The following is a 23499-nucleotide window of genomic DNA, read 5'->3' as shown; positions in this document are numbered from 1 at the left end:
ATCCTTTCCCCCTTAACAAAACGTACTATGCCTGACACTCAGTTCTCTATATGCCACCAGAAAGGGCATGCCTTTTATGAAACCAATGACTATATTTTAAATAATAATTGAAGCCAACATCTCTAGACATAGTGACTAAGTATAAATGTATTAATAATGAAAATTTGCTCATAGATGATGTATTGTTGATATTGGGAACTGTTAACATTGTCTTTCTCCACAAAAGAGAGATTTTGGAAGTATACAAGAGCAATGTAATTATACAGGGGAAAAACAATAACACAACAATTACACAAAGCTGGAAAGAAACGTGAGCAGTATGAAAAGACAAGGAAAGAAAGACCACAAACAATGCAGGACAATTCAATATTAGAAGAGATAACATCTAAAGCAGAAAGAATGTCAGATAAAGATTTCAGGATATACATGGTCAGATGATCTGGAGTCTCAAGGAAGACCTTATACAGCAAATGCAGACAATGAAACATCACTTTGACAATGAATTGCATAAACAAATCCAAGAAGCAAAAGATCAACTCTACAGGGAGATAGAGGTTATACAAAAAAAAAAAAAAAAAAGAAAGAAAGAAAAGAAAAACCAGAAATCCTGGAAATGAAGGAAATAATAAACCAAATTAAAAACTCAAATGAGAGTATCACCAGCAGAGTAGACCACTTAGAAGACAGAACATCAGACAATGAAGGCAAAGTACATCATCTAGAAAAGAGTAGACAGCAAAGAGAGACTGATAAGAAACTATGAGCAGAATATCCAAGAAATATGGGATAGTATAAAAAGACCAAATTTAAGAGTTATTGGGATAGAGGAAGGCATAGAGTTCCAAACCAAAGGAACGAGCAATCTGTTCAATGAAATAATATCAGAAAACTTTCCAGACATGAAGAAAGAAATGGAAACCCAAATCCTAGAAGCCTACAGGACACCGAATGTGCAGAATCACAACAGATCCACACCAAACACATTATAATGAAAATTCCCAACACACTGAATAAGGAGAGAATTTTAAAAGCCACAAGAAAAACGAAGCAGATTACATTTAGGAGTAAACCAATTAGGTTAATGGCTGATCTTTCAACACAGACTCTGAAAGCTAGAAGATCCTGGAACAACATATTTCAAATGCTGAAAGAAAATGGGTTCCAACCAAGAATTGTGTATCCACCGATATTAAGCTTCAGGATTGAAGATGAAATAAAAATCTTCCATGATAAACAAAAGTTAAAAGAATTTGCAGCTAGAAAACCGGCACTTCAAAACATCCTTGGTGAAACATTATATGAGGAGAAAATGAAAAATAACAATGAAAACCAACAGTGGGAGGTAGTACAGTAAAGGAAAAACTAATCAAAGAGGAAAATCAAATGAAGTTAAATAACAAGAAGAAAAAGCCAACAAATAAACGACCTCACACTACATCTCAAAGCCCTAGAAAAAGGAGAACAAAATCAGTAACAAATGCAGAAGGTAAGAAATAATTAAAATCAGAACTGAAATCAATGAAATTGAAACAAAAGAAACAACTGAAAAAATTGAAAAAACTAAAAGTTGGTTCTTTGAAAAAATAGATAAGATTGACAGACCCTTAGCCATGCTAATGAAGAGAAGAAGAGAGAGAACCCAAATTACTAGCATATGGGATGAAAAAGGCAATATCACAACAGACACTACAGAAATACAGAGGATAATTAGAAATTATTTTGAAACCCTATACTCTAATAAAATAGAGTATAGTGAAGGCATCAATAAATTCCTTCAGTCATATGACCTGCCTAGATTGAGTCAGGAAGATATACACAACTTAAACAGACTAATATCAAGTGAGGAAATACAAGAAGCCATCAAAATATTACCAAGTAAGAGAAGCCCAGGACTGGAAAGATATACAGCCAAGTTTTATAATAACTTTAAAGAAGAACTAATACCAATACTCTTCAATCTACTTTAGGAAATAGAAAAAGAGGGAGTACTTCCATATTCATTCTACAAGGCCAATATCACCCTGATTCCAAAACCAGATAAAGACACTTCAAAGAAAGAAAATTCTTTTTTTTTAAAGACAGAGAGAAGAAAGAGAGAGAAGAGAGAAGAGAGAAGAGAGAAGAGAGAAGAGAGAGAGAGAGAGAGAGAGAGAGAGAAAGAGAGAGAATATGAATTTTTTAATATTTATTTTTCAGTTTTTGGTAGACACAACATCTGTATTTTATTTTATGTGGTGCTGAGGATCGAACCCAGCAACTTGCACATGTCAGGCGAGCGTGTTACCGCTTGAGCCACATTCCCAGCCTAAGAAAATTCTTTCATTGGTCTCTAATGAATATAGATGCAAAAATCCTCATTAAAATTCTGGCAAATCAGATACAAAAATATATCAAAAAGATCGTGCACCATGATCAAGTGGGATTCATCCCCGGGATGCAAGGTTGGTTCAACATACAGAAATCAATAAATGTAATTCATCACATCAATAGACTTAAAGATAAGAATCATATGATCATCTCAATAGATGCAGAAAAAGCATTTGACAAAATACAGCACCCCTTTATGTTCAAAGCACTAGAAAAACAAGGGATAACAGGAAATTACCTCAACATTATACTACGCTATGCCTCAAGCCAACATCATTCTATATGAAGAAAAACTAAAGGCATTCCCTCTAAAATCTGGAACAAGACAGGGATGCCCTCTCTCATCACTTCTATTCAACATAGTTCTGGAAACACTGGCCAGAGCAATTAGGACAGAAGAAAGAAATTAAAGGAATAACTATAGGAAAAGAAGAACTTAAATTAGCACTATTTGCTGGTGATGTGATTCTATACCTAGAAGACCCCAAAAAACTCCACCAGGAAACTTCTAGAACTAATAAATGAATTCAGCAAAGTAGCAGGATATAAAATCAACACCCATAAATAAAAGGCATTTCGGTATATCAGTGACAAATCCTCTAAAGAAATGAGGAAAACTACCCCATTCACAATATCCTCAAAAAATAAAATAAAATAATTGGGAATCAACTTAACAAAAGAGGTGAAAGATCTACACAATGAAAACTACAGAACCCTAAAGAGAGAAATAGAAGAAGACCTTAGAAGATGGAAAGATCTACCTTGCTCATGGATAGGCAGAGTCAGTATTATTAAAATGACCATACTACCTAAAGCACTATACAGGTTCAATGCAATTCCAATCAAAATCCCAATGGCATTCCTCACAGAAATAGAAAAAGCAATTATGAAACTCATCTGGAAAAATAAGAGACCCAGAACAGCTAAAGCAATTCTAAGCAGGAAGAGTTAAACAGGTGGTATGGCTATACCAGACCTTAAACTATACTACAGAGCAACAGTAACAAAAACAGCATGGTACTGGTACCAAAACAGGTTGGTAGACCGATGGTACAGAATAGAGGACACAGAAAGTAACCCACAAAATTACAACTACCTTATATTAGACAAAGGTGCCAAAGCATGCACTGGAGAAAGCATAGCATCTTCAACAAATGGTGCTGGAGAAAACTGGAAATCCATATGCAACAAAATGAAATTGAATCCCTATCTCTCACCATGCACAAAAGTTAACTCAAAATGGATCAAGGACCTAGGAATTAAACAAGAGACTCTGCATCTAATAGGAGAAAAAGTTGGGCCTAATCTCCATCATGTGGAATTAGGCCCCAACTTCCTTAATAAGACACCTATAGCACAAGAATTAAAACCAAGAAGCAACAAATGGGATGGATTCAAACTAAAAAGTTGTTTTTTTTTTTTTTTTTTTTAACAAGAGAATAGTATGTGAGGTTAATAGGGAGCCCACATCCTGGGAACAAATTTTTACCCCTCACACAACAGACAGAACTCTAATCTCTAGAGTATATAAAGAACTCAACAAGATAAGCACAAAAAAAAAAACAACAAAAAACCCCCCAAATAATCCAATCAATAAATAGGCCAAGCACCTGAACAGACACTTCTCAGAAGAGGATATACAATCAATCAACAAATATACGAAAAAATGCTCATCATCTCTAGCAATCAGAGAAATGCAAATTAATACTACTCTAAAATACCATCTCACTCCAGTAAGAATGGCAGCCATTATGAAGTCAAACAACAACAAGACAAACAACAAACAAAATTAATTAATTTTTAAAAATCAATCAATAAATACTCATACACTGCTGGTGGGACTGCAAATTTGTGCAGCCAATTTGGAAAGCAGTATGGAGATTCCTTGGAAAGCTGGGAATGGAACCACCATTTGACCCAGCTATTCCTCTTCTTGGACTATACCCAAAAGAACTAAAAACAGCATACTACACGGACACAGCCACATCAATCTTTATAGCAGCACAATTCACAATAGCTGAACTGTGGAGGAGCCTACCTAGATGTCCTTCAGTGGATGAATGGATAAAAACAAATGTGGCATTTATACACAATAGAATATTACGCAGCACTAAAAAATAATAAGACCATGGCATTTGTAGGGAAATGGATTGCATTAGAGAAGATTATGGTAAGTGAAGTTAGCCAATCCCCCAAAAAACAAATGCTAAATGTTTTCTCTGATATAAGGGGAGTGACTCAAAATGGGGTTGGGAGGGAGAGCAAGGGAGGAAGATTAATTCTGGATAGGGAAGAGGGGTAGGAGGGAAAGGGAGGGAGAAGTGGAATTGCATGGATGGTGGAAGGAGACCCTCATCATAATACAAAATACATGTATGAAGATGTGAATTTGGTGTCAATATACAAACAGATTTCATAAATTGTGATATAAAGGTATATTAAGAATTGCAATGCAAAAAAATCATGAATGTAATGCAGTCCTCTATCGTGATGTAAGAAATAATGAAAAATAAATAAATTAATTTTTAAAAATCCATCAATAAATAGATATTGTGTGCATCTACAGCTAAAAATATTTTATTTAAAAAAAAGTATAAACAATTATAGAGGAAAACTACATTTCCTATCTTCTCGACTGTTGTAATTCACATTATAATAATATTACATATGATCTGAATTCATCTTAATTTATTGTGGCACTGTGGCATAAAGATGTGTTTGACTAAACACATGTGAGACAAATTGTAACACTAATGTATTATTTTCCACCTTTAAAATCTGTAAATGTCTTTCAAAATAATAACATTCAAATATGCTGACAGCAGTAATGAATAAAGCCATAGTAGCCAGAAGTAAAAGGAAGAAAATGGACCTGGCCTTCATTTGAAATGTTATTTTGTTCATTATTGGCTTTTGCAATAATTTTGGCGTTTTAATATTGCATTTAAATTCTATTCAAATCTTGGGTCCAAGGTAAGTAGCTCACTCCCGTACGTGCCAGTAGTGTTCACAGTATTTGATTCAGTTATTCCACATTGGGAAAGTGAATCTAATTAGAAAATATAAAGCAAGGAGAAAACTGGGGAAAATTCTTTTGAAAAATAAATCTTCCACTGGGGTTGTGGCTCAGTGGTAGAGTGCTTACCTAGCACGTGTGTGGCCCTGGGTTCAATCTGGAGCACCACATAAAAATAAATAAATAAAATTATGATATTGTGATGAACTGCATGTAAAAACTAAATATAAAAAAACCTTATTTGTAGTGTGTGTGTGTGTGTGTGTGTATATATATATATATATATATATATATATATACATATACATACACAAACACAAACATATATATATATACCAAGGAACCTAAAAAATTATCAAATCAACAACATGATAAGATGAGCTATGAAAGGCACATTTTACATTTGGATCAGTATGTGTCTGTGATAAATTCAGCAGCCCTGGGAGGTATTTAAAACAGGGGTTCTAAAAGTTGGGTTTGTGGGTGAGAGTGCAAGAGATTCACCAGGAGAACATACTTAACAAAATATTTAATAAAACTGCAGATTTTCAGAAATCTGGGGGGGGGGGGCGGGGTTCATGGTGTCTATTTACACTTTTAAATGGTTCTACAGAAGATTTTGTAACCAGTATGACATTGGACATTTGGGAGCCATTGTTTAGAATAAAATTTGATCAAGTTTTAATTACTTCAAACATGCTTATGAATTAGAGAAATTTAAAAAAAAAATCCCTTATTTTAAAATGAGACAACTAAATCCCAGAATGATACAGTCTAATCTTATAAAGCGAAACCAAGATCGAAATGCAAGACTCTCTGTTCTCTCTATTAGGTCTTGTGAGATTTTCCTGAACATGTGAGGGTTGTATAACAAATTACTGAGTTCACGTTTTCATAAATTGCTCCTTTAGAGACCAGGGTGCACCTACATTGATTTAAATCTGCATTCCCCCTTTGAGATACAATGTACAGTGCCTAGTATTCTATGAGAACTGTAAAGAAAGCCATCCAAAAATAGATTTTTTCAAAACATATATATTCAATAGCAGTTAATAATGCAAGCTTTCTTTAAAACTGTTTTTATAATGAAAAGCTTTTAAAATGATTAGAATGGTCTCTTGATTCAGCTGCTAAAAATGAAATTGCAGGATGTTTTCCAGAACATCTGCAAATCAGCGAATACACAAATGGAATACTTAAAATGGTTCTTCCAATATTGGTAATTGTATCCACCGTGTGTTAACATTCTGTCTGCTATCTCCTTTCCTTCCAGCTGACCCTATACAACTGTGTACCAATTCCTTGCCACATCTGCTGGTACCCTAGACAGACATTTTATTGAACGAAGGACAAAGGATGATTCACAATGTGAAAATACTCTAAGACATGCTAGGCCACACTTAAGACTTTGAGGGTCACTGTTCAATAGAAAAAGAAATCCACCCTGGGAGAAACATGATAACGAGCTTGCCCTATGGCACTGGGAAACTTGTTCTAAAGTATGGGTATAATTTTGAATCATCAAGTAAACTTTTTCAAACTATAACTCCTGCCCCAGATCTATTTGAGGAGCAGCAAGCCTACCTGCTGAAAACTGCAGTTACACAGCAAGATGCTTTGGATGTTTTCTCCCCTTGATAACATATAATTGTCATATGCCCATTAATTACTGCTAAGCAATAATTATTCACTCATATGTTAATTTAAAAAAAAAACATTTCCTGAGGGGCTGGGGTTGTAGCTTAGTGGCAGAGCACTTGTCTCACACTTGGGGGGCATTGGGTTCAATCCTCAGCACCACATAAAAGAAAAATAAAGATATTGTGTCCATATAAAACTTAAAAATATTAAAAAAAATCATTTACTGAGTGCTTACTGTGTGCCAGGAACTATCCAAAGACCTATGACTAAAGTCATGAACAAACATACAAATATTCCTGTCCTCATACTGCTGATATTTGAGGGTATCTTTCTAGGGAAGACTCAAAGGTTACCATAGACATGTCTGCACACTAGAAATCTTAAAAAGTAAGCAAAGTGAATTGGGGTTCTCACTTATGCTGCCTTGGTGGGAAAAAATGCTTGAAAGCCAACTCTTCAGCACTAGAGGGGAAAAAGAAAGAAAATGGCAGATAAGAACCCACATAGATGACAGTTTGGCTAAAACAACTAAATGGTCAAGATAATCAGTAGCTGAGAAATGAATGTTCCTACTCATACTTTTTGTCATTAATGGATCATTTTTAGTCAGACTGGAGTAGTTTTGCACCATTTTTTATTCCTTAAACAGAACTTAGAAAAATGTATGTATTTTTAAAATTAATATTTTTTACTCTCCATCTTAAAATGTAAACTGAGTCGAAAGTCTACTTTTACTTTAATAGAAGTTTAGCCATTGCCAAGTTATTTATGTTTTCAGCTTCCTGATTTAAAAAAAAAATGTTATCCACAAGAAATAAAACCAAGAAGCAATAAGTGTGATGCTATCAAATGACAAAGCTTCTACACAGCAAAAAATTGATTAAAAGAATGAACAGAAAGCCTACAGAATGGGAGAAAATTTCCCAGCTACTCCTCTGATAGGGGATTAATATTCAGAATATAAAAGAACACAAAAAACTTAATACCAAAAAAAAAAACAATCAATAAATGGGCTAAGGAACTGAACAGAGACTTCACAGAAGAAGCTATATAATCGATCAACAAATATATGAAAAAATGTTTAACATCCCTAGCATTCACGGAAATGGCAATGATCAATAATATAAATAACAACAAAAGTTGATGAGGTTGGGGGTGGGAGCTGTACTTGTACATGGTAGGAACTGTAGAATGCAGTATGGAGATTGTTCAAAACAAACAAACAAACGAACAAACAAAAGTAGCTCCCTCAGAACCACCAAATGACCAAGCTGTCCCACTTCTTGGTATTTATCCAAAAGATCTAAAAATCAGCATACTATAACAATACATCCACCTCAATAAATAGCAGCACTATTCACAATAGCTAACTTATGGAATCAACCCAGATGCCCATCAATAGTTGAATGGATTAAGAAATTGTGATATATATGAACAATGGAGTTCTACTCAGCCACAAAGAAGAATGAAATGATGGTATTTTCTGGTAAATGGATGGAAATGGAGAACATCATACTGAGTGAAATAAGCCAGAGTCAGAAAGTTAAAGATTGAAAGTTTCCTCTCATATGTAGCACCAGAGCAAAATAAAGGAAAGGAGGAGGAAAAGATAGTATATCATAAAGATTAAGGGAAGATCAGTAATTCAGAAGAAGAAGATCAAGAGGCAGAGTGAAGGGCTGGAAAAGGGGCGGCAATTCGGAATGAATTCTTTTTTTTTTTTTAATTTTTTAGGCGTAGATGGACACAATATCTCTATTTTTATGTGGTGCTGACAATGAACCCAGTGCCTCACATGTGTGAGGTGGGCGCTCTATCACTGAGCTACAGCCCCAGCCCCCAGAATGAATTCTTTAAAAATCATGTTATGAGCATATATGGATATATCACAGGGAATCACACCTTTATATATAAGTAAAAAGAACCAATCAAATACAAATAGACAAGAAAAGGAAGTCTATCAGAATAGAGGTAGGAAAATGGGGGAGGGGAAGGAAGATGGGAGCAAAAGGGGCGACGGATGTGGGGGTCATAAACTGAAATCAAATTCCATGCATGTATGCTTTTGTCAGGATGAACCCAACTGTTGTATAACTATAATGCTCTAATAATTTTTGTAAATGGTGCTAGCAAAGTGATTATTTCAGAGTTACTGTGAAAACAAATGAAATAATTTATAGAAAGCACACTGTATAACTGCGGACTGCTGTCTTATGTAAGTGATACCTAAATGTGAACTGTTATTATTCTAAGTAATTTTCAGACAACCAGGCCAACTGTTGGTAATAGTGAAAGAATGGAAACAATTAGAATAACCAATGAAAGTGATTTGATTGAATTATAATTTATCTAAATAATTGAATACTCCATGATTAAAATACTGAAATATGAAAACACTTCATAACAAAACATTTTTGATTTATTTTCTGTCAACATGAAATTCGACATGTTCACAGAAAATCAAGACAAAACTAGAAACACCGAAAAACACAAACATAGGATTTGGAATGTTATGATTGGAGTTCAGGCATTTTGATATTCTTGTATAGTTTGAGCAAAGAGAAAGATATTGATTAATTTTAGAATTACATTATTCATGATCATTATTATTTACAGATGAACTACTTAAAAGAATTAAAACAGAATGCTCAACTTCCAAACCAATATAATGAAAAATGGAGTCAAGGGAAAGAATCACAATCAATCCAGGAGCAATCAAATAAAGAAGAAAAAAGGAAAAACAAAAATAATCAAGAGTGAGCAAAACTGAAAATACTAAGGTGACAGAAATGAATAAAAATATACTAGTAATCAAAAACCACAGAAAAGAAACTATGCTCTCCAGGTAAAATATTCTCAAGTCATATATTTTAAAATATATTTACACATTGTTTTCAAGTCATATTTAAAGATAAGGATACAAATAATGAAAAAAATATATAAAGTAAATGCGAACCAAAAGAAATCTGATGTTGGGCTGTGGATGTGGCTCAAATTGTAGTGCGCTCACCTAGCATGCATGAGGCACTGGGTTCAATTCTTAGCACCACATAAAAATTAAAAATAAAAAAAAAGATATTGTGTCGACCTAAAACTAAAAAATAAATATTAAAAAAAAAAAGAAATCTGATGTAGCTACATGAATGTTAGACAAAATAAACCATAGGCAAAATTTAGTACTATACATACTGAGGGTCAATATATATTTTCTTTTTAATTAATTTTTTTAGTTGGAGGTGGACATAATACCTTTATTTTATTTATTTCTATGTGGTGCTGAGGATCGAACGCAGGGCCTCACACATCCTAAGCAAGCACTCTACCACTGAGCCACAACCTCAGCTCCTATATTTTCTTTCTGTGATGTATCTTTGCCTGGTTTAGGAATCAGGTAATATTGGCCTTATAGAATGAGTTTGGAAGTGCTCCCTCTTTTTCTATTTAACCTCCAATTAAATATGGAGATTAGGTAATTCTAAACTTAATGGAACTCAGCATCCCCTCCCCCCCAAAATGGTGTGAAAGTAAGTTTGAAAGAAATACAAAGAAAGGAAATTAGCAAATTCACCAACACATTGGAAGACTTTATTTTGTTTTGTTTTGGTTTTTTGAGACAAGATGTCATTAAATAGCCCAGGCTGTCTAGAACTTGCAATCCTTCTACCTCATCATCCCCAGTAACTGGACTATAGGCACATGCCACTGTGCCCTGTCAACCTGGAAGATTTTAGCATTATCTCTATAAATAGATAATGAATTAAGCAAAAAACATCAACCTCAAATAACATAAATAACATGCTTAATCTAATGGATACAATAGTATATGGCATGTAACAAATGGACAACACAAATCTTTAAATACAAATGAAGCAGGGCACAATGACACATACTGGTAATCCTGGTCGCTAAGGAGGCTGAATCAAGAGGATCTCAAGTTCAAGCTAGCCTTAGGAAGTCAGTGAGGCCCTAAGCAAATCAGTGAGTCCCTGTCTCAAAATAAAAAAATAAATAAATAAAATAAAATGGCCTTTGGACATGGCTCATTGGTAAAGTACCTCTGGGTTCAATTCCCAGTAACCAAACAAACAAACAAACAAACAACCTATGCAACATTTATGTAAACTGACCATCTACTAGTCCTTAAACCAATTCTTAAAAAAAAAAAAAAAATTGGTGTATTTTGTCAAATCCTTTTTCTGCATCTATTGAGATGATCATATGACTCTAAGTCTATTGATGTGATGAATTATGTTTATTGATTTTTGTATGTGGAACCAACCTTGCATCCCTGGGATGAATCCCACTTGATCATGGTGCACTATCTTTTGGATATGTTTTTCTATTCGATTTGACAGAATTTTATTAAGGATTTTTGCATCTATATTCATTAGAGCTATTGGTCTGAAGTCTTCTTTCTTTGATGTGTCTTTGACTAGTTTTGGAATCAGGGTGATATTGGCCTATAGAATGAGTTTGGAAGTGCTCCCTCTTTTTCTATTTCCTTAAATAGATTGAAGAGTATTGGCATTAGTTTTTCTTTAAAGGTCTTGTAGAACTCAGCTGTGTATCTATCCAGTCCTGGACTTTTCTTGGTTGGTGGGACTGCAAATTGGTATAGCCAATATGGAAAGCAGTATGGAGATTCCTTGGAAAACTGGGAATGGAACCACCTTTTGACCCAGCTATCCCTCTCCTCAGTCTATACCCAAAGGACTTAAAAACAGCATACTACAGGGACACAGCCTCATCAATGTTTATAGCAGCACAATTCACAATAGCTAAACCATGGAACCAACCCAGATGCCCTTCAGTGGATGAATGGATAAAAAATGTGGCATATATACACAATGGAATATTACTCAGCAATTAAAGAGAATAAAATCATGGCATTTTCAGGTAAATGGATGGAGCTGGAGAATGTTTTCTCTGATAAGTGGATGCTGATCCGTAATGGGCTGGGTGGGGGAGCATGTGAGCAATGGAAGAACTTTAGATAGGACAAAGGGGAGGGAGGGAAAAGGAGAGGGCATGGGGGTAGGAAAGATGGTGGAATGAAATGGATATCATTACCCTAAGTACATGTATGAAGACATGAATGGTGTGAATATACTTTGCATATAACCAAAGATATGAAAAATTGTGCTCTATATGTGTAATATGATTGTAATGCATTCTGCTGTCATATGTAACAAATTAGAATTGAAAAAAAAACTAACAAAATAAAAAAAAATTGGGAGACATGCTCTACAAGACAATAATTAATTACGATAATGTATTCTGGGCTCAGGGATAGACAATGAGAACAATGAAACTAGAGATCCCCAAAGCCAATCTATACATAGACAATCAACACAGACAAACATTAATTTGAAAAGATAATCCACAACCTTGGAGACTATGTATGCATATAAAACTAACAAAAGTTTACTATGCAGAATACAGGAAGAAATCTTCCAAAATGATGAATAAAATGGAAAATAATAGGCACTTCAAATGATGAGGAAATGTAAATGATCCACCATCATTTGAAAAGATAGTCAACTTCCTTATTAAAATGGGAAATTGATATTAAAAGCACAAAGATATGTAATTTCACACTCATCAAATTGGTAAAAGTTAAAACATCTGACAATATTATGTGTTAGTGAAGATGCCAGTTGATAAAAGCTCTCATACACTGTAAATAAATACATGACACCATATAACCAACCTGAAAGTAAACTGAACTTGCTTTTTCCCTAGACATACCAATTATACCTTGAGATATATACATATCTTAGATAACTTCCTAAATATTTGTACCATTAGAGTTGCCAAAATTAACAAGTAATAATATATGACTACAACTGAAACTCAAATTCAAGATAATACATTTGAAACAATTAGCATATATATGTCACGACCCCCTCGCCAGCAAGGAAGACACGACACAGGATTCTTCTTTCAGCGGTTTAGTCAGGCCTTAACTCTAGTCTTCTCTCAAGCGCGCGCTTTTTCCACGCCCCCACACACAGCCTAATAAAGCTTACTCAAGTCCAATCCAAAGCTGCCACGTGGGGTTTTCTCATAGGGTGTTGAGGGACAGCGCGTCAACTTTTCCTAATAAGGAGTTGTTTACCAAGATCTACAACGGAGACCGGCGCCATCTTCTAATGGCGGCAACGGTCTACAAACACGGCTCACCACATATATAGCCTATGCAATATAAAGGACATGCAATAAAATTTTTTGTTTTTATTTGAAATTCTATTTTAATTTGGCATAATGTATTTTCTTTGACAAAGCAAACCATGATATGTGTACAGAAATACTCACAGGATCCTTGTTTGCACCATTAAAAGATGCAATAACAAGACCCAAAACTTTGAATTTACAAAAAAAAAAAAAAGAGGAAACATTTCAAACTATTGGTAGAGGTAATGATTTCCTGACTAGGACTCCAACTGGTTAGGAGTTAATAGCAAGAATTAACAAATGCGATTACGTTACATTGAAAAGCTTTTGCATAGGGGCTGGGGTTGTGGCTCAGCGGTAGAGCACTCTCCTAGAATGTGCAAGGCACTGGGTTCGATTCTCAGCACCACATACAAATAAAGAAATAAAATAAAGGTATAAAAATATTTTTAAAAAAAAGAGAGAAGCTTTTGCACAGACTGAAGGAACAGCCTACAACAGAATGGGAGAAAACCTTTGACAGCTATTCATCTAATGTATAAAGATTAACATCCAGAATATAGAAGAACTCAAAAAAGCCATCAACAAAAGAACAACTCATCTAAATCAATATATGGGCAAATGACCTGAACAGACACTTCTCAAAAGGAGAAATATAAATGGTCCGCAATATATGAGCAAATTCTCAACATCATTAGCCATTAGGGAAATGCAAGTCATAACTTCATTGAGAGTCCATCTCATCCAGTCAAAATAGCTATTATCAAGAAAACAAAAAATAGCAAATGCTGTTGAGGATACTAGACAAATGCCGCAGTCTGGCTGGGCACAATCAGGAGCCACTTGTCAAAAGAAACTAACTTTATTTTTAGAACCACACACGCCAAACAAAACAGCCTCTCAGGAAAAACCCTCAGAGCCTCAACTGCCACCACCGGCTTTCCACAAGCCTCTCTCTCCCACACAAGCTTCTCTCCACCTCCCACAATCCTCCTGCTCTTGAGGCCGATTGGCTGGGTCACGTGGGCGGAGCCAAAAAAGTCCCCCAATGAGCAGCTCCGTGGTCTGAAAGGGCAGGGAAACAGCCCAATGAGCATCACCGCAGAGGAGCCAATCAGCTAGATGTTGCTGGGGCCGAGGAGCCAATCAGCTAGATGTTGCTGGGGCCGCTGTGAGCCAATCATCAGCCGGCAGCTGGAAGTTTACATATGGTCCTTAGGTGCTGGCAGCTAGAAGTTTGCTGGGGCCCCTTCGGCTGTGGCTCTCAACAGACAAAGGTGCCAAAACCTACATTGGTGCTGGGAAAACAGGGCATCCATATGTAAAGTTATGACATTTAATCTCTGTCTTTCACCCTACAAGACTCAGCTCAAAGTGGATCAAAGGATTTCAGCCTGAAACTGCAACAGCTAGAAGAAAATGTAGACCCAACATTCTAACTTGTTGGCACAGGAATCCCTTTCCATAGTAAGGCCCCTAAAGCATAAGAAATAAAATAAAAATATCAGAAAGTGGGATGACATCAAATTAAAAAGCTTCTGTACAGCAAAGGAAACCATTTAGAGCATGAATAGACAGCATATATAATGAGAGAAAAATTTTGCCACATGTTCCTCAGATAGGGCCTCAATATCCAGAATATATAAGAACTCAAGCTGGGCACAGTGGGATAATAACTGACTCCATTTTTTTAATAACTACATATTGATCAAAAATTATTTCTTCAGGGGCTGATATTGTGGCTCAGCAGTACAGCGCTCGCCTAGCACGGGCAGGGCCTGGGTTCGATCCTCAGCACTACATAAAAATAAAAGTATTGTGTTGTGTCCATCTACACCTAAAAAATAAATATTAAAAATAAACCTAGTTTAAAAAAAAAAAGACTAGTGATCCAGCTATACCACTCCTGGACATATACTTAAAGGAATCAAAGTCAGCATACAAAAAGAGTACCTACTTATCTGTACATTATTATGGCACATTAACAATGGCCACATTAGGGATTCTACTGAGATGTCCATCAATGGAAGAATGGATAAAGAAAATGCAGTGTATATATAAACAATGAGGTGTCATCCAGTCAAAAAAAATGAAGCATGTCATTTACAGGAAAATGGTTAGAATTAGAGATTCTGAAAGCCAAATATCATGTTGTCTCTCATATATGGACTACATACAGAAAAAAAGGGGGGTGAGAAAAAAGAAAAAAACAAGATAATATGAAAGTGGAAGGAGAACTATTGGGGAAGAGGAAGAGAATTAAGAGAGGATAATGGGGAGGGTGGATACAATCAAAGCATGTCATATGCATTCATAGAAATGTCACAATTAAATCCATTAATCTATACAATTAATGTATGCTACTAATTAAATTTAAAAATATCAATTAAGATGCCCAGTGTGGTGGTGCACATCTGTAATCCCAGTGGCTTGGGAGGCTGAGGCAGGAGGATGGCAAGTACAAAGCCAGCCTTAGAAACTTAGCAAGGCCTTGAGGACTTAGTGAAACTCTTTCTCTAAATAAAGTATTAAAAGGGGCTGGGGCTGGGGCTCAGTGGTTAAGCATCCCAGGGTTCAATCCCCAGTACCAAAAACAAAACAAAACAAAACAAAAACAATTAAGGATAAAATCAACCAAAAGATTCATGGACAAAAATGAGTTAGTGTCTTACAATAGGACACTACACTTTTACAAGAAATACAAGTAATATGGCTACTTGCATCAATATGAAGACAAAAACATAATGTTAAGCACAAGTTGTAGAAAAAGATATGATATGAAGAATATAAAGTCAAATTCAAGAAAAGCCAAATGCTATGTTGTTTAAAGATATACACACATGGGCTGGGGATGTGGCTCAAGTGGTGATGTGCTCACCTGGCATGTGCGGGGCACTGGGTTCGATCCTCAGCACCGCATAAAAATAAAATAAAGATGTTGTGTCCACCAAAAGCTAAAAAATAAAATTAAAAAAAAAGATATACACACACATAAAATGCAAAGGAGAACATGGAAATAATTGCCCTAATATGCAGAAGAATTGTGTTATGAGAACAGAATAAAGTCAAGGAAGAATACTCAGGGGGCATCACTTATATTGGCAAAGGGCCAAGGAGGTCATCTCCTTCCATTTTTATAAAGTGAAAAAATGTCATGAAGTGTTTCTACACATTTGGGGAAATTAAAAATGTTCATTATAAAAGCATATGTGCGACAGGTAAGGAAATCACATGCATTTTTGTAAGTGTTGTGGACAAGTTTTACAGAATATTTACAGGTAAGTTACTTGAATTTTCTTTAGTAAGAAGTATATGAACTAAAAAGAAGTTTCCAAAATTTACCTTTGTGCAGTTTGCTAAATGGATAAATAAATGAGCAAAGTCTAATGTGCATCTTTCTTTTCATGTGTCCTATATTTTTTATTAAAATCTTCATAGAAATCAAGGAGACAGTTGGAAACTTCATAATTCAAATCAAAGGCTAGAAAGGACTTGTTGCCAGATTAGAGGAACTGATAAACCTTAACAATGTGATTGTTGTTGTTAAAAACTGACAGAATCAGTTCTACTCTGTAAGGACAGAACACATCTGCTATCAAACACCTTTGTCCACTCATAAGAATTTTATTTGCAATGTCTGAATCAGGAAATGTAAATTTGTTCAGATTTACAGAGTGATAAAAGGGATGATATGATAATAGGTTTTCCTCCATATGTTCTGCCCAGGCTAATTCAGTGGCTAGTATTTTCGACTGAAAATTTATGTCTTTTGGGACATGAGAACAGAATAAAGTCAAGGAAGGATACTCAGAAAAACTTTTCTCATGTGACTTAATGCAGAATTAGGAAATCTGTTCTCCATGTGTGCTTTCACATCTCCTTCTCCACCAGGCCCAATTTCAAATTATTCTCTCATATTTTACAGTATTCTCTGAATTAGTCATTTACCTCTGTTATGGTTTTATGTCAGGTATCCCCCAAAAGATTCTTTAACAGAAGGAATACAGGAATATTCAGCGTGAAAAGATCAGATTATGAGAGCTGTAACCTAATGGGTCCATTCTAGTTTGAATGGACTGACTGGTGGCAACTATAGGCAAGTGGGGCATGGCTGAAGTAGCTGGGGCACTGGGTACATGCCCTAGAAGGGTGCATTGTCCCTGTGGCCTCCTTCCCTACCCCACCCCTCTCTCCCTCTGCTTCCTAATCCCTGTAGGAGCTGAGAACTCTTCTCTGCTGGGTTCTTTGCTCATGATTTTCTATCTCACCTCAGGACCCAGAGCAATGGAGTTGGCCCTCAGTGGGCTGAGACCTCTGAAACCTTGAGCCAAAATAAATTTTTCCTCCTCTAAGTAGTCCTCAAGTATTTTGGTCACAGCAATGCAAGACTTGACGAAAATACCTCCCTATCCTCATTGTTTGAGCCTTTCTATCAGTATTAAAGTCACACACAATCATTTAGCCTTTTTCTTTTTTTCCAGTGATATCCAGCAAAAGTTTGTATCAGCAATCATTTCAAGTTCATTATTTCAACGATTCGAAAACATGGTAACAATATTCACATATTAAAACTTAATACTTATCCTAATACAAAGCCCAACTATTCTATAGGCAAAGTAAAAAATGGAGTAACCCTCAAAATCACAATGCACTTAAGTTGGACACTTAAGTACTATCACTCAGAGGGAGACAACAATACATGTACCATTACAGTGAACCACAAATCACAGCTGCGAAATCAGCAGTCAGGGGAAAGAGGAATGGCAGCAACCACAAAAGGCAGATAACCTGAGCTTCATTCATTTATCACTGGAAAAGTGTTGCTTTCAACGCCTAAAGTTTGAGCCACTCTACCCATCTGCCTCCATTGATAATGGGAAACCTGGCCCTCACTAATAACCAGAATCCAGAACTTCTCACATCCTGGGGTAAAAGTTTCCTAGTAGGCAAAATCTTTAGGGATAAAATCAAGATAGTCTCAGTGAAACCAGTCCATTCAGTCATTCAAGTGACAAGTTAAAAAAACATAATTTACTCCAATCACATATCTTTCCCAGTGAGGGAAGAGAGGCTTACAAAGAGCAAGTCAAGGTTATACAGCAAAGTAATGTCAAATTTAACATTCTTCATCCTGCCTCTGAGAACAAAGCTCTTTCCAGCATATCAATTGTTTTGAGTGATTCAAATCTAGCTTACTGGGTAAAATTCTGCGTAGCGATAAAAACCAGTACTGTATAGGCAAATTGTTCAGATCTCAAAAACAGATTTCTGGTCATCTTTATAGGGAGATAGAAAGAACAGAGAAAGACAAGTCATTTCTTAAGACAAAATTATTTGAAAATGTTTGAAATTCTTTCAATAGTATTTAGCTTAAAATTATATATATATATATATATATTTTTTTTTTTTTTTTTCATATGTTATAGACTGAGTGCTTGTGTCTCCTGAAAATTTGTGTGTTGGAGCCCTAATTTCAATGAGGTCATTCTTACTTACACGTGTGTTGTATACTGTGTTGGTACTTGGACACAGGGCATTTGGAAGGTAATTAAGTTTTTAGATGAGGACATGAGCATAGGGCTTCATGATGGCATCAATGTACTCATAAGAAAACACACTATTTCTCCATCTCTCCATCTCTCTCTGTGAGTGTGTGCATGCTTAAAGAAGGGTAGTGTGAGTACCCAGTGATGTATCAGCTTTCTATAAGCCAAAATTAGAGGTCTCAGAATTAAGCCTAACTTGCTGACACCTTGATCTTGGAGTTTCCAGCCTCCAGAAATGTGAGACATACAATTCTGTTGCTTATGTCACCCAGTGTATGATAGTTTGTAATGGCAGCTTGAGCAGACTATGATACCATGTGTTTGGAGCAAACCATTACTCTCCTCAAACTACACAGTATTTGCTATCTACTAATGTAAAAAATAACTAGATTTTATAGTGAAAGAAATCACACAATATTCGATAATTTCCACATTGATTATGATATGAATATGATATAACATTCATAAAATTGTTATAACAAAATTTGCAAAAACTTCTAAAGAAAAAGTAGAGTGGGTACTGTAGATTAATGTGTATGTGAGTGTGTGTGTGTGTGTGTGTGTGTGTGTTTGTGTGTGGGTGAGGGAAAGTGAGAGAGACAGAGAGAGAGAGAGAGAGAGAGAGAGAGGAGAATTTGAAGTAGTAATCACATATTCAGATCAACATATGCTTGGTTACTTCAGGTCTTGAGAGCCCCACTGATCTGGCTTCAGAAATGCAATTAATTTAGAAGCATGAGCTGGAAAGTCCTGACTCTCTTATTCATATACCAGTAGCGCTGTCCCTGCACCATGGCTGTGCACTAATGTGCAATCCCAATTTTCTTCCCTTACGCACCAGATTATGATCACACACATTCCCTAACCTGCCACATCATGAGTTTATCCACACTAGAACTCTCCAGAATATTCTAAAACATTCTTAGTCCTATCAGCCTCTCTACATACCTCAGCCTTTTACAGATGCAGGAGCAGTCTTCCATATGAAGGATTCCATTCAACTTTCTTTTTTCACTGTCACTTAATACCACTATCCAAAAGTCTCTACCACTCCTATGTTGTCCATTTACATTCCCTTTGCTCTTCCAAACTCTCCATTTCCTGTTTTCTAAGTCTTTCTTTTTTAAAAAAATTATATATTAGTATTTTATTAGTGTAGTATTATAATATTTTTGACATAAATAGAACTTATAGACATATATAGAATTTAAGATTATTTGAAATTAGTAAATAATTTGAAATAGTAAAACAATTATAGGGTAATAAGTGATAAGAGGGGAGTTAGAGAAAAAATTATATACAAAGAGTAATTTAGAAATCTTATATTTAATATTATTTTATTTCTAAATTATATAAATCTAAGTCTTTCTTAAAGTCAAGTTTTGATGTTTTTGATTTCCACTCTGGATTGCTCTGCATTTTATCACATTCTTACCTACATATCATCCATAGAAGCTGTGGAACATGGAAATTAAGAGTAGAGACTCCAGACTAGAGCTGGTCTCCATCTTCCTACTTCTATGACCTTGAGAAAAGTTACTTAACCTCTCACTGTGCTTTATTTTTCCTGGTCATAAAGTGATAATGAAAAGGCCTTGCTATGAGGCTGTAAGAATTAAATGAGATGACCCATGTAAATCACTTATGTACCTGGTACAAAACAAGTGATGAATAAATTGTTGCTGTCAATAATCTGTTCTTTTTACTATCTCCATGCTATTGTGCTAGGTGATGTAGGTCATATTTGTGATTTCAAAGTATTGCATGGTTAGATTATAGTAATTTTGAAACATGCTCTAATCCATTTGTTCTCTGGAATACATTGCTACCAATATTTACTAAAGTGAAGTTAGTAAGTCTAAGTCACATTGATTCAAAGAATATCAAAAGAACTGACTAATACTAGACATTTAAATATTTATCTTTAAAACTAGTTCAGCTAAATTAGTTAAAACTTGACTTTTAATACCACAACCATCATTAATATTGTATGGCCTTGTGTAAATCACTTAAATTCTACTACCTTCACATGAGAAAATGGTGAATTCATTCCAATAAATATTTGTTGAGTACCTACTATGTGCCAGTATTTATAATAGATGACTTAAATTAAATATATAATTCATTTATATAGCAGAACTATGGGACAAGAGAGACAAGCTTCATTTTGTATCAGTGCTCTGCTTGTCTCTAAGACAATGAAATACGTAAAAGTATGACATTATATTATAAACCAGAAAGCACTTCCCAAACAATGTATTTGTTTTGACAAAGCATGGCATTTCTGTAATTAAATTCTTGTCTGTTCTTTTACCCAGTGTTTTCATGGGAAATCTGAATCATCAGAACCATTGATAATTGTTGCTAGACTTATGGTGATCAAATTAGAATTTTTTACAAGACTGTTAATGGAATACTAAAAAGAAGCTTCAGAAAAATCATTTTAGATTGGATGTCACTATTCTAGAAACTTGTATATGCTGTTAAATCCTGTGCCACAAATTACAACAGTCAATGTTAATATACATTTCAAAATATTGAGATCTTTTCATCTTAGTACAAATGCTGGAAACTATGAAATAAATTTGACTATTTTGGAAAGTAGAAGATGCCAGGAAAGATTCCTGTGAAATTCTTTTACCTGTGATAGAGGCTTACTTCATTATTTACCACCTGGAGATTTCCTTTTAGAAGAAATGGATGATATTGACAGTAATCCAAAAGTGTCGTGTCTTTGCCAAGGATATCCAACTATTTTTATTGGACAAGTGTCACTTTTAAACTTGATGAATTGTAAACGGGAAGTAGTAATACCTAATATTGAAAAATGAAGCCACCCAAGGAGGAAGAAATGATAGATAACTTGGTGCTTTTTTAATAACATAAAAAAGTTCATAAATGAAGATGCCCCCATTGATGCCCCAGTTTTGATTTGTGGCCTGTAACTCCAGGACACGATTTTAGATTGACCTTTATTTATAGATAGAATGAAAATAAAATGTCTCATTTCTGCTTGAAAATCCCCAACATGATCATATAAGTATATATTTGTGGGCAATTGAAACATATTCCCTACTAGTACTCCATAACACTCTGCAGGGGTCCACTGGGAGCTGGGTTCGGCCTGCAGAAATTTGTAATAGCAATTTTAAGCACTTGTAGGATAATGAGAAAATCTAGGCATTCTCAATAATATCACTCCATGTAGTGTATCTTCATTTCTTTAATAAAAAAGGAAATTCCTGCTGATCAAGTGTTACATAGCTTAAGGCTCATTTGGGGGAAAGTAATAGCAATGCCTAATTTATGTTCTTAGGGTTCATCTCAATATTAACCTTTTATGATTCCAATGGGGTTAGAGGCTTAACAGAATGAGGTAAAGTTATTAAAACATATAACTCTATAATACACACATTTCTGACTGTTCCCTAAAGAGTCTAAATGTTGCTTTCAATCTGAATGAGGCAAGGAAAGATTTATCCATGTGATCCTCCCAGGTTGCATTTATCTTTAGTGAGAATTTGGCCAGTTAGTTTATTTTTGTAATTAATGATAGGAGAAAAAAAAAACCTGTTAATCAATAAAAAGTAGAGCCAGCATGTGTGTGTTGGCAAGCCACAGTCCTCTTGTGAGTGTATGTGTGTGTGTTTTAGAATCACAATTCACAACTTTGTTCTCCAATGTTCATTACTAAAGTTTGGCTGAAATGCTGCCTAAATGCTTTCTGAAGGTCAAGTGAAAGTGAGCCTGTAGCATGGTCAGATAAGAGAATACTGCCTAGAGCCCTGTTATTCACATCATTAATCAGAGAGGGAAGAACTAAGAAGAAGTCAGCCCCGAAATATGAGTTATGTGGGCTAGAGGAGAATGTATAATCCCGTTCAGTAGAGTGTGAAAGTTTCCATATATCTGCTACTCCTAAATCAGTAATAGCTGAGGATGAAGCTTTATGAGCTTTTTAAATAAAATGGTATTCTTGATAATATATGCCAAATCTCTCTGAAGCAGAATCCAAGGCCACAGTAAGTCACCACTCCAAATTGCTTCAGTAAAGGCATTCTTTCGAATTTTGAGATAACTAATGGTTTGCCATATAAATTTGCTTGAATTTGGATCATTAGTGAAAAAGTAAAACATCACCAAATATTTCATATTCCTCTGTATTCTCACACAACATTAACTATTTATGGATGTTGGGATGGTCGGCCAGGGGAAGGAGACTTAGTGAAAATATGCTGAAGTCCTACTGTGTGCAGAGTACTTTGATTTCCTCATTACACACCCATATGCACACCCATATGCAACTACTGATTTTCCATTTTGCAGATGCAGAAATTGGGACTTGAAGTGAAATAACCTGTTCAAGATCAAAAAACTATTAGGAATCCAGGTGCACTGTTGTACACTTATAAACCCTGTGACTCAGGAGGCTGAGGCAGGAGGATGGCAAATTTGAGACCAGCCCGGGCAACATAGTGAGATCTTGTCTGAAAAAATAAAAAGGGCTGGGGATGTAATTCAGTAGTCGAGCACCCCTGAGTTCAGTCCCCATCACTAAAAAAAAAAATCATAGGTCAGAAGCTCATGCAGTTCATCTTAGCAGCCTTACAATACCTGGTTCAAGGCTATACAACAAGCTGGTGACCAGTGAAGGGTGATTACTGATTTGCACTAAAAAATGCTGATACCAAGTACTGGCACTAAAATGTAAGTGTAATGTGATGAATGAATGTATTCTGGAAAATTGATCTTCAG

The sequence above is a fragment of the Marmota monax genome, unplaced genomic scaffold (assembly GCF_021218885.2).
Source record: "Marmota monax isolate L192 unplaced genomic scaffold, Marmota_monax_Labrador192_F-V1.1 WCK01_AAM20220418_F8-fsc00123, whole genome shotgun sequence".
NCBI classification, from domain to species: Eukaryota; Metazoa; Chordata; class Mammalia; order Rodentia; family Sciuridae; genus Marmota; species Marmota monax.
Note: the sequence above shows the minus strand (reverse complement) of the source record.